Source organism: Mus musculus, chromosome 8 (assembly GCF_000001635.26).
Source record: "Mus musculus strain C57BL/6J chromosome 8, GRCm38.p6 C57BL/6J".
In the NCBI taxonomy this organism is placed as follows: Eukaryota; Metazoa; Chordata; class Mammalia; order Rodentia; family Muridae; genus Mus; species Mus musculus.
Window position 1 is genome coordinate 34,626,687 of NC_000074.6, and position 13,874 is coordinate 34,640,560.

At 40.5% G+C, this 13,874-nt stretch overlaps 1 long non-coding RNA gene across 1 annotated transcript in view; it reads right to left on the reverse strand.

The window, feature by feature from the left end:
• Nucleotides 1-13,630, reverse strand: part of B930018H19Rik (RIKEN cDNA B930018H19 gene) — a 50,897-nt gene extending 37,267 nt beyond the window's left edge. The window contains exon 1 of the long non-coding RNA NR_040706.1: nt 13,480-13,630. This is a non-coding gene — a long non-coding RNA (RIKEN cDNA B930018H19 gene). The remainder of the gene's footprint in view (nt 1-13,479) is intronic.
• Nucleotides 13,631-13,874: the final 244 nt, after the last annotated feature.

Here is a 13,874-nt window from a genome sequence, read left to right on the forward strand (position 1 = left end):
TAGAAGAAAATTTGAGCTGAGTCACAAAACTCAAGAGTTTTCATCTTGAATTCACCCATGACTGCTGCCTATAATAAACAGGGGACAAAGACAGATACAAAGGCTCATGCCTGTGATCTGAGCACCCAGACAGGAGGATTGCCACAAGCTCAAGGCCACGTTGGCTTTGTTGTGAATTCCAAGACAGTGTGGACTGCAAACTGATACCCTGTCTCAGAAAACAAAACAAAACAGCAACAGCAACAGCAACAGCAACAGCAACAGCAACAGCAACAGCAACAGCAACAGCAACAGCAACAGCAACAACAAATCTCCAAACACACAAATATAGCAGCAGCTGGGACAAGATCCTTCCAGTCGCCATCTGCACCAAGAGCTTGGCCTGTTCCAGAGCCCTGTGTACACAGATTCCACCAGGAAAGAGCTGGTATTCCAGGAGTGCTGACACAGGCTTAAGGATCCACAGGAGGAACAAGCTCTAGCCAGAGACAGCAAGAACATCTAGCACCAGAGATAACCAGATGGCAAAAGGCAAATACAAGTATCTTACCAACGGAAACCAAGAGTACATGGTGTCATCAGAACACAGTTCTAACACCACAGCAAGTCCTAGATACTGTAGCACGCCGGAAAAACAAGATGTGGATTTAAAATCATATCTCATGATACTGATAGAGGATTTTAAGAAGAACACAAATAACTCCCTTAAAGAAATATAGGAGAACACGGGTAAACAGGTAGAAGCCCTTAAAGAGGAAACACAAAAATCCCTTAAAGAATTACAAGAAAACGCAGGTGAAGAAACTGAACAAAACTATCCAGGATATAAAAATGGAAGTAGAAACAATAAAGAAATCACAAAGGGAGACAACTCTGGAGATAGAAAACCTAGGAAAGAGATCAGGAGCCATAGATGCAAGCATCACCAACAGAATACAAGAAATAGAAGAGAGAATCTCAGGCACAGAAGATACCATAGAAAACATTGACACAACCAAAGAAAATACAAAATGCAAAAAGAGCCTAACTCAAAAAATGTCCAGGAAATCCAGGACACAATGAGAAGACCAAACCTAAGGATAATAGGTATAGAAGAGAATAAAGATTTCCAACTTAAAAGACCAATAAATATCATTAACAAAATTATAGAACACTTCCCTAACCTAAAGAAAGAGATGCCCATGAATATAGAGAACACCAACGAGATTGGATCAGAAAAGAAATTCCTCCCATCACATAATGAACATCAAATGCACAAAACATAGAATATTAAGAGCAGTAAGGGAAGAAGGTTAAGTAACATATAAAGGCAGACCTATTAGAATTGCACCAGACTTCTCACCAGAGACTATGAAAGCCAGAAGATCCTGGGCTGATGTCATACAGACCTAAGAGAAGAGAAATGCCAGCCTGCCACGGACACTGGGAAATGCCACACCCTCCGGTCAAGTCTGCTTGACAGGCTGAAAGTCTGTAAGCACTCAACGAGGAAAAGAGTTTCAAGGAAACTCACCTTCTGGAGCTTTGGCGTTCTCATTTACTCATATACTCATACCCTGTTCCCGCGCTAGTCTGGTGTATGGAAAATTCTGTTATAGTTAAGTCTCCTCAGTGTTCCAAGGTCCCAGAAGCCAAGCTTAGAATCCTGTAAGAATGCAGTAAGGAAGTTAACCTATTCAATAACTAATTAAGCATTACAAAGGACTGAGACAGTGCCTCAGAGCTGGTCTGCAAGGTGTTTACTAAGGACAGTAGCAAATCACACCCAAACAAGGAACTACCATGAAAGAGCCAGGGAATCCCACTGAGATAGAAATCTTCAGTACAGGCTACATTGCATATTAGAAGCAAGTTGGTAAATTCTTCTGACAAATGGAGATTCTCCAGATACTTAAAAGTTACACTCATATAAGAATTTAGCAAGGCCTAGAAAATGTGATATTGCTTTATTCATGAGGCCTGCCAAGAGCAGAACCCCCTGGTGCTAGCCTTCACAAGGTTCAAAGGTATAGCACTAGAGTGTGAAATCCTTACCTGTCACTAAGCTGACCCTAGGCTGGACTGCTTTATCTTTACTGTAAACGTCTACCTGGTTCCTGTAAATCCTTTTGAAGTCATTCCTTTGTTTTGTATCCAGTAACTTCAATGTAATTTGCCTGCTACCCTTTGTATTTTCTGTACTATATAATATTGGTGTTCGCTTTATGACAAGACATTCAGATTCTACACAATCTCGAGTGTTGGTCTGTCTGTCACCCCGCTGACTCTTTGCCTACCTGCCTCAGAGACCCATTCCACGCAGACAAAGGGACCCAGAGGGTCTGCGGCACCAGCCCAGGTGACTATCCCAGCAAAACTCTCAATAGCCACAGGTGGAGAATCCAATATATTCCATGACAAAAACAAATTTACATAATATCTTTCCAAAAATCTAGCCCTTCAAAGCATAATCAATGGAAAACTCCAAAACAAGGAGGGAAACTACACCCTAGAAAAAGCAAGAAAATAATCTTCTTTTAACAAACCAAAAAGAAGATAGCCACAAAACAACAACAACAACAAAAAACCAATAATCCCACCCCTAACAAAAAAAAAAATAAATAAATAACAGGAAGCAGCTGGGCGTGGTGGCGCATGCCTTTGATCCTGAAAGGAAATAAAACTTGAGACCTGTGATTCATGTAATTTATGTCAAATAGCCCAAAGAGTTGTTTGTGAGCTTTGAAACCTGGGGCTGAGAACATAGCAAAACAGGCCAGGACATGCCCAGGCAGGCCCGTTGTTACATGTCCAGACTGGCCCGGCACCTCCCTATCTCCGACCCTTCTGACCTAAGTTAAATGTGAACAGGCTGCTGATGTTTAAATGGACCAATCATGTGAAACCGTGCCAATTCCTCCCCCAGCCTCACTCCTTTTCTATAAAAACCCCTAGCTTCCAAGCCTCGTGGTCGAATCCACTGTCTCTTGTGTGAGATATGGTTCGACCTGGAGCTCCGCCATTAAACTACCTTGTGTTGTTACATCAAGGTGTTGTGTTCTGTTCGTGATTCTTGGGTGCATGCGGGAGTTGAGTGGGGGTTTCCCCACTAGGTTCTTTCAATCCCAGCACTCGGGAGGCAGAGGCAGGCAGATTTCTGAGTTCAAGGCCAGCCTGGTCTACAAAGTGAGTTCCAGGACATCCAGGGCTATACAGAGAAACCCTGTCTCAAAAAACAAAATCAACAACAACAACAAAACAAAACAGGAAGCAACAATCTCTTTTCCTTAATATCTCTTAATATCTAATATCAATGGACTCAATTCCCCAATAAAAAGATAAAGACTAACAAACTGGTTATATAAACAGGACCCAACATTTTGCTGCATACAGGAAACCCATCTCAGTGACAAAGACAGAAACTACCTCAGAATAAAAGGCTGGAAAACAATTCTCCAAGCAAATGGTCCCAAGAAACAAGCTGGAGTAGCCATTCTAATGTCGAATAAAATGGAATTTCAACCATGAGTTATCAAAAAAGATAAAGAAGGACACTTAATATTGGTCAAAGAAAAAAATCTACCAAGAAGAACTCTCTATTCTGAATATCTATGCTCCTAATGCAAGGGTACCTACATTCATAAAAGAAAGTTTACTAAAGCTCAAAGCACACATTGCACCACACACAATAATAGTGGAAGACTTCAATACTCTCATCAATGGACAGATTATGGAAACAGAAATTAAACACAGACACAGTGAAACTAACAAAAGTTACAAACCAAATGGATTTAACAAATACCTATGGAACATTTTATCCTTAAACAAAAGAATATACGTTCTTCTCAGCACCTCATAGTACCTTCTCCAAAATTGACCATATAATCAGTCACAAAACAGGCCTCAACAGATACACAAAGATTGAAATAATTCCATGCACCCTATCAGATCATCATGGACTAAGGCTGGTCTTCAATAACAACATAAACAATAGAAAGCCCACATTCATTGCTTCTCGGCCTTTTGGCTAAGATCAAGTGTAGAAAGCCCACATTCATGTGGAAGCTGAACAACTCTCTACCCAATGATAACTTGGTCAAGGAATAAAGAAAGAAAGAAATTAAAGGCTTTTTAGAGTTTAATGAAAATGAATCACAACATACCCAAACTTATGGGACACAATGAAAGCAGTCCTAAGAGAAAAACTCATAGCTCTGAGTGCCTCCAAAAAGAAACTGAAGAGAGCATACACTAGCAGCATGACAGCACATCTGAAAGCTCTAGAACAAAAAGAAACAAATTCACCAAAGAGGAGTAGACTGCAGGAAATAATCAAACTCAGGGCTGAAATCAACCAAGTGGAAACAAAAAGTACTATACAAAGAATCAACCAAATCAGGAGCTGGTTCTTTGAGAAAATCAACAAAATAGATAAACCCTTAGCCACACAAACTAGAGAGCACAGAGCCAGTATTCTGATATTAGCAATAACAGAAAGGAAAGGGGAGAGATAACAACAGAAACAAAGGAAATCTAAAAAATCACCAGATCCTACTACAAAAGCCTATACTCAACAAAACTGGAAAATCTGGATTAAATGTATAATTTTCTAGAAAGATACCAAGTACCAAAATTAAATCAGGATCAGATAAACAGTCTAAACAGTCTTCTATCACCTGAAGAAATAGAAACAGTCATTAACAGTCTCCCAACCAAAAAGAAGCCCAGGACCAAATGGATTTAGTGCAGAGTTCTATCAGACCTTCAAAGATGACCTAATACCAATACTCCTCAAACTATTCCACAAACTAGAAAAAGAAGGTACTCTATCCAATTCATTCTATGAAGCCACAATTACTCTAATACCTAAACCACACAAAGACCCGACAAAGAGAGAGAACTTCAGACCAATATCCCTTATGAATATCAATGCAAAAATAAAATTCTCTCAAACCAAATTCAAGAACACATCAAAACAATCGTCTATCAGGATCAAGTAGGCTTCATCCCAGGGTTGCAGGGATGGTTTAATATACAGAAATCCAACAACATAATCCACTATATAAACAAGCTCAAAGAAAAAAACCATATGATCATTTCATTAGATGCTGAGAAAGCATTTGACAAAATCCAACACCTCTTCATGATAAAAGTCTTGGAAAGATCAGGAATTCAAGGCCCATACCTAAAAGCAATATACAGCAAACGAGTAGCCAACATCAAACTAAATGGAGAGAAACTTGACTCAATCCCACAAACATCAGGGACTAGTCAAGACTGCCCACTCTCTCCCTCCATATTCAATATAGTACTCAAAGTCCTAGCCAGAGCAATTAGACAACAAAAGGAGACCAACGGGATACAAATTGGAAAGAAAGAAGTCAAAATATCACTATTTGCAGATGATATGATAGTATACTTAAGTGACCCCAAAAAGTCCACCAGAGAACTCCTAAACCTGATAAACAACTTCAGCAAAGTAGCTGGACATAAAATTAACTCAAACAAACCAGTGGCCTTCCTCTACACAAAGGACAAACAGGCTAAGAAAGAATTTAGGGAAACAACCCTTCACAATAGTCACAAATAATATAAAATACCTTGGTGTGGCTCTAACTAAGCAAGGAAAAGATCTGTATGACAAGAACTTCAAATTTCTGAAGAACGAAATTGAAGAAGACCCCAGAAGATGAAAAGATTCCCCATGCTCATGGATTGGCAGGATTAATATAGTAAAAATAGCCATCTTGCTGAAAGCAATCTACAGATTCAATGCAATCCCCATCAAAATTCCAACTCAATTCTTCACAGAGTTAGAAAGGGCAATTTGCAAATTCATCTGGAATAACAAAAAAACTAGGATAATGAAAATTATTCTCAACAATAAAAGAACCTCTGGTGGACTCACTATCCCTGACCTCAAGCTGTACTACAGAGCAATTGTGATAAAAACTGCATGGTATTGGTATAGTGACAGGCAGGTAGATCAATGGAATAGAATTGATGACCCAGAAATGAACCCACATACCTATAGTCACTTGATCTTTGACAAAGAAGTTAAAATCATCCAGTGGAAAAAAGACAGCATTTTCAACAAATGGTGCTGGTTCAACTGGCAGTCAGCTTGTAGAAGAATGCAAATTGACCCATTCTTATCTCCTTGTACAAAGCTCAAGTCTAAGTGGATCAAGGACCTCCACATAAAACCAGATACACTGAAAGTTATAGAGAAGAAAGTGGGGAAGAGCTTCAAACATATGGGCACAGGGGAAAAATTCCTGAACAGAACACCAATGGCTTGTGCTGTAAGATCAAGAATTGACAAATGGGACCTCATAAAATTGCAAAGATTCTGTAAGGCAAAGGACACTGTCAATAAGACAAAAAGGCAGCCAACAGATTGAGTAAAGAGCTTTATCAATTCTTCAACTGATAGAGGGCTAATATCCAATATATACAAAGAACTTAAGAAGTTATACTCCAGAGAACCAAATAACCCTGTTAAAAAATGGAATACAGAACTAAACAAAGAATTCTCAACTAAGGAATAACGAATGGCTGAGAAGCACCTAAAATATATATTCAGCATCCTTAGTCATCAGGGAAATGAAAATCAAAACAACCCTGAGATTCCACCTTACACCAGTCAGAAATTCACTATTACACCAGTCAGAAATTCACTAAGATCAAATACACTAAGATCAAAAATTCAGGTGACAGAAAATGCTGGCGAGGTTGTGGAGAAAGATGAACACCCCTTCATTGCTGGTGGGATTTCAAGCTGGTACAACCACTCTGGAAATCAGTCTGGCGGTTCCTCAGAAAATTGGCCATAGTACTACCTGAGGACCCAGCTATACCACTCCTGGGCATATACCCAGAAGATGCTCCAACATGTAATAAGGACACATGTTCCACCATGTTCATCGCAGCCTTATTTATAATGGCCAGGAGCTGGAAAGAACCCAGATGTCCCTCAACAGAGGAATGGATACAGAAAATGTGGTACATTTACACAATGGAGTCCTACTCAGTTATTAAAAACAATGGATTTATTAAATTCTTAGGCAAATGGATGGAACTAGAAAATATCATGCTGAGTGAGGTAACACAATCACAAAAGAACACACATGGTATGCACTCACTGATAAGTGGATATTAGCCCAGATGCTCGGAATACCCAAGATACAATTCACAAACCATATGAAACTCAAGAAGAAGGAAGACCAAAGTGTGGATACTTCAGTCTTTCTTAGAAGGGGGAACAAAATACCCATGGAAGGAGTTACAGAGACAAAGTGTGGAGCAGAGACTGAAGGAATGACCATCCAGAGACTGCCCCACCTGAGAATCCATCCCAAATACAGTTACCAAACCCTGACACTATTGTGGATGCCAACAAATGCTTGCTGACAGAAGCCTGTTATAGTTGTCTTCTGAGAGGCTCTACCAGTGCCTGACAAATACAGAGGTGGAGGCTTGCAACCAACCATTGGACTGAGCACAGGGTCCCCAGTGAAGGAGCTAGAGAAAGTACCCAAGGAGCTAAAGGGTTTGAAGCCCCATAGGAGGAACATCAATATGAACTAACCAGTAAACCCCAGAGCTCCCAGGTACTAAACCACCAACCAAAGAAAACACATGGTGATGGTGAGACTCATGGCTCCAGCTGCATACGTAGCAGAGGATGGCCATGTCAGTCATCAATGGGAGGAGAGGCCCTTGGTCCTGTGAAGGTTCTATGTCCCTGTGTAGGGGAATGTCAGGGCCAGGAAGCAGGAGTGGGTGGGTTGGGGAGCAGGGGGAGAGGGGAGAGGATAGGGGGTTTTCAGAGGGAAAACCAGGAAAGTGGATAACATTTGAAATGTAAATAAAGAAAATATCCAATAAAAATAAACCATAGCAATTATAAAAAAAAAAAAACCCTCACAAAAACCAGTAAGAAAAAGTAATTACAAACTTCCAAGTCTTATAAAGCAGATGTTTCCAATGTCCAGAATACAGTTCAGCACAGCCAAGAAGAAAGTAGGGGACTCATTCCCAAGAGAAAGGTAACTGATAGAAACTGATCCTGAGATGAGAGAAACATGTGAAGTATAGGCAATAGTTTTAAAGTAGCTGTTAGAACTATGTTCATTAATATATAAGAAAATATCATCACAATGAATAAAAAAGATAGGGGACTTCAGGAAAAATACAGAAATTATAAAACATGACAATTCTAGAACTGAGAATCATACTGTTGGGTAAAACAGTAACTAGATAGATCCCTGTGGAAACATGAATGCAAATAATGAGGACTGAATATACAAAGAAGAACCCCGATTGATCAAAATAAAGAACATAAATTTGAGCTGAGTATACGGTTCAGTGGCCTTGTGAGGTGTGTGCAGGCTCCTGGGTTCAGTCCTCAAAATTTTAGGAGGGTAACCATATCGCTGAGAATAAAAGTAAAGAATCGACTCCAGAACCTAGAGAATTGGTTCAGGGAGCCTGGCGTTAACTAGCTGTTAACTAGCTTTCATTCTGAGAAAAGAAAGAAGAAAGGTAATGATGAGCGAAGTGACAGAAAACAGCACTAAGCAACATGAGCCTCTAGACTGAAATGAACCACAAATCCTCAGCACAAAGAATAAGCTGGCTGGCATGATGGCTCTGTGGATAAAGAGTAGCTAAGCCTGTCCACCTGAGTTCGACTCCTGGGGTCCAGATGATAGAAAGAGAGAACCGGTTCTCACAACCTGTCCTCTGACCTCCACATGCGCACACAAACAAACAAATAAATAAAGGTAATAATGTTTTAAAGGGATGAGCAACGAACCACACTAAAGCCTACTAAGCATTTTTTTAAATGGAGAAGATAAAAATAATTTCAAAGAACAGAAGTATCACATGCAAAAGGAAGAAAACCTAAACACCTCAGAGGGCTGCGGCTCACACTGAACCCGAAGACTCGAACCAACGCCAGCTCCAGAGTTCTGAGGGAAACAGTAGTAAGACCTAAAATCATATTACCAGACAAACCATCCACCAAATATGAGAACAAAGACATTTTCAAATACTCAAAAACTCTAGAATTCTAGCATGTGTACTTTCTCGTGTTCCAAGAGAATATGATCCAGAAAAATCATGTGTAAAGTAAGATAAAGAGGCAAGACGACCAGGAGTTACAGGCTAACCTCAGCTACAGTGCTAGCCAGATGTCAGCCTAGGCTGCACTGTTGAGATCCTGTCTCAGACAAACATGCAAACCAAAAAATAAGGCTATAAAGCATGGGAAAAGTATAAGGAAAATCCAAGTAGCCACAGGTAGACTGGAGCAAGAGTGTAAATGGATTGGAGAAGAGCTCAGGCACAGGTGTCCTTTAGAGCACAAAGACTGACCAACTGTCAAAAGAGTTCACCAGTTAACGGGTTACTACTAAGTGTAGTAACTGAGCCCTAAAAAGACAAGCATGTGTTCTCCCTCATGTGGAGTCCAGCTTTCAATATTGAGCTTTCTGTATGGAATTTGGAGTAGCTATAGAGCCCAGGAAGCTAGAAAAAGCCTGTGAAAGGGAGAGGAGAAGACATATTAAGGAGATTGGAGAGGTTCACAGGACATGAAGCTGGGGCAGGGGATCCTGGGAGTTAAAGGTTTAAGCAGGGATAGGGGCAGGGAGGTAGGGGAAGAAGAGGAGTTGGGTAGGTTAGCCAAAATAAGAATAATGAAAGCCCCCACGGGAACTCACTATTTTCTAAGTAGCAAATATAACATGAAAACAGAAGGAGTTTGAACATTGGTATTCTGAATGGTCAGACAATGATTTCCCCAGAAGATGTGAGTTATTAGTCATGAGACCTCAGTCATAGTCATGGGATGGCTTCCTATGAGTTGTTGGTTCAGGAGGCAAACAACACAGGCTGTTGTCATCATTCTTGGTTGCTGTAAAAATGGACATTTCTAATGCAAATAAAATGTAATTATGGCACACCACTCAGCTCAGAGGTAAATAACAGACACACACCCATATTAAACTAAATAGAACTTAACCATAATTTTGATAAAATTACAGTGAAAGAGTTATAGGAATGGAATAAAGAATGCACAAGAGCCTAGTATGGCAGCTGTATGATCTTGATTGGTTGATCAAGGAACGACCTGATACCATTTAGAGCCATAAAGGTAAACACTGGAAAAATCTGCTGAAAGAAATTAGGCTACTAGAAATAAGGGCTTCTACACAGGGGCCAGAGATTGTGGAGGTAGGAACTGCTCTTTTCATTATTAGTCTTTAAATAGTTTGACTTTTGTAACCTGATCACACCTAATATTGACACAGAATAGTTTTAAGTAAACACATATTAAAAGGAAAAGCTGAGCATATGCTCATTAGAAATACTCCAAAGAGTCGGACACAGGAACAGACAGCTGTAATCCCAGCACTGGGGAGGTAGAATTGTGAGGATCAGGAATTCCAGGTCCTCTTCAGCTAAATAGTAAGTTCAAGGACAACCTGGGCTTCCAGAGATCCTGTCTCAAAAAACAAAACTGAAAAGGAAGAAGAGGAAGATGAGGAGGAGGAGGAGGAGGAGGAGGAGGAGGAGGAGGAGGAGGAAGAAGAAGAAGAAGAAGAAGAAGAAGAAGAAGAAGAAGAAGAAGAAGAAGAAGAAGAAGAAGAAGAAGAAGAAGAAGAAGAAGAAGAAGAAGATTCTAAAGTATGATTCTCGGAGTAATAACGACAGCAAAGATGTGATTTGTGCTCACTGTTTGCTATTGTCCAGGCATTTAAGATCATTCACTTCATTAAATCTCCTAACACTTTTTGGTAATCTGATCTTCCTGCCTCCACCTCCCACGTACCAGGATTACAGGTGTGTACCAACACACCTGCTCAGCCCTCAGAATACTCTCCCTCTTTCTCTTGAAGATATGTTTTCATTTCTTTTAATTATGTATAGGTTTGTGTGTCTGCACGTGGGTAGTGCACATGAGTGCAGGTGCCTTCAGGGCCAGAGGCATGAGACCCCCCTGAACCTAGAGATATGGACAAATGGGAGTTACCTGATGTGGTGCTGGGAACAGAGCTCAGGTCCTCAGGAGGAATAGCAAGTGTCATTAACCACTGGGCCATCTGTCCAGCCCCCTGTCATAACATTCTTAAAAGCCCATTTTGCAGAAGAAACTGAGGCAAAGTCAAGTAAGTAAGTTGTTCAAAATCAATATAAGACTAAGCACATAAGCCAATATTTGAACTGAGGCAGAAAGTTCTGGGTGGTATACTACTAATTACTCTTTTAGGGAAAATATTTATTCTTTTTGTTTGTTTGTTTGTTTTTGACTGTGATTCAATTGGTTTTCCTTATGGGTTTGAGATATAGTTTCACTATATAGCTCAGGGTGACTTTGACTTTGCTTTACTGTCTAAGCTGGCCTTGAACTCATGGAGAATCTCTTGCCCAGTTGCCCCAGTGCTGGGGTTACAGGCAGACAATACCACCCAGTTCAGAAGAAATTTCTTTTAATTCTCTTCTCTCCTTCTTCTGTTTTGTTTTGTTTTGTTTTGTTTTGTTTTGTTTTGTTTTGTTTTGTTTTTCCTGAGACAGGGTTTCTCTGTGTAGTCCTGGCTGTCCTAGAACTCACTCTGTAGACCAGGCTGGTCTCGAACTCAAAAATCCACCTGCCTCTGCCTCCCAAGTGCTGGGATTAAAGGCATGTGCCACCACCTCCCGGCTTCCTTCTTCTGTTTTATGCTTTATGTCAGTAACTCTACCACACAAAAATCCTATTTAAATAAATGATTATTTAATTTGATCAAAAATAATGCTTAATGTATAAAATTTTTAGGGCAGATATTTTTCTTATTATACATTGTTTAAGTTAGACAAATGGATAAAATAATTATGCATTGTGTAAGAACTTATGTAAAAATCAGAAAACCACAAAGAACAGTGTATTTACCTCCTCAATTTAAGTTCAACAGATCTCAGAAGCTAGAAAGAGAGGTTTGAAGGCTACACACACACACACACACACACACACACACACACACACATTCTGTCAGCTTGAAAATATGCAAGTGTGAAGACTGTTAAATCTTGAAGCATCTTGATCAATGTGGGCACACCATTCCTGTATATAGATGTACCATTTCTCCATCCATGTACAACAGACACATCAAGCTAGCCACACGTCAGGCAATACTAGGACCACAACTGTCCCATTCTTCATAGCCCTTGAGCCAGTTGGTCAAGCAATCCCAGACAAACCAAGGGGTAGTCTTAAAAATTGATATGTAGCACACACACACACACACACCCCAGATCAGAGCATCAGACTGTCAGAGACCATGATCGTTTCTGATTTGTATATTTGGTGATATTTTCTCTCAGGTTTCTTCTGCTCATACCGCATAGTTGGTTCATGGGAAGTGTTTCAAATGGGTTATTTTTGCTGTAATTTTTAGGAAAAAGACCTTAATACTCCGTTATTGAACACCATGCTACATAAAACATCATCTCCCATGTTTACTAATAAGCATAGGAGACGGGGCGTGTAGCAGTACTATTCTTGAAGATGAGAGCGGCCAGTTGTTAACTTGCCCAAAATCACACAGTGGGATTTCACTCAGTGTGTTTCGAATCCACTTGTATCAACGTATTTCTCCAGGATCCAAGATGTTCCTGGGTTTTCTCTTGTCCACAAGAATAAAGGTATATACTCCAGCCAGGTGATTCAGAACTATGAAATGTTTATCCAAGGTCAGATGTCTGTCTTCTTGGCAGGAGGTCTAAGAGCCCTGATGAGAAATGACCACCTCAAAGAGTGGCTTAAGATATCTCTCTCTCTCTCTCTCTCTCTCTCTCTCTCTCTCTCTCTCTCTCTTTAAATCACATATCCTAAAGGTCAGGCAGACATTATGAGCATTGTCTTGGGGGCTTAGGGAAAAGAGAAAGAGTGTGTGGTGCTTAAATCATTTAAATGGTCCTTTAAGTTTTCCTTAGTTTCAACATAATTCCTTTACAAGTTGATGGCACTTCCAGCCTTGAAGGCTTTTGAATATATTTGATGGCCTGCAGCTTCCCCTGCCTTTGTGAGAGCATTACTTATCTTCCAGTGAGCCCTGACAGCATCGCACAGTCTACAACATCCTTGGGAGGAAATGGCTTCCGGCATAAAATATTGTGTTAAGCATTTAAGGCTGGCTTTGTTACTCTTTCATTCTTAAAAATTAGGACACCGCAGCGGTATTATAGGAGAGCAGTTGTCTATAATTTGCACGGCTAAATTTGGCTTTGGGGTTGTCCAATATGCATGTGTATTGTTTGGAATAATAGTTAATAATAAGTTCCCAAGCAAGTCGGAAATGGAGCCACTATCATTTAAAAGCAGGAGCCAAAATTCAACTGCCTCTCCGGCAAGATAGTAAGTTAATGAGGAAGACCGCTTTCAAACCAATAAACACCACCATCATGCACCGTTAGCTTGGCGCCCACTACCTAGAACGTCAAGTTACTCACCCATCACAGTATGATCGCTAAGAATAGACCCATTACCACCTCTCCAGCAAGGGCTTGAGCTACACAGCTGGTACTTGTGTCTGAGCTCTTCAGAGAATGATGACGGCAATAGGCACAGGCTCTGGCTTTACAGAGAGCTTCGGGTGAAAATGAGAGTGAGCAGACGGTGGTTTTAAGTCTCTGAAATTTGAGGTCACCTGGAATAGCTTCTTTGATGCAGTGCCCAGAAAAAGCTCTCGCTGACCTCTGCGGCACAGGTTTTATACTGCATATTCTCCATGCTGCCAGGATCCCCCTCAAACCTTTCTCTATTCCCTGGAGCACACAGCCCATTTCCTCTGACCTCCTGTTGGTTTTGGCTAGCGGAGTACTGGGTGTGATGGTTGGTATATACT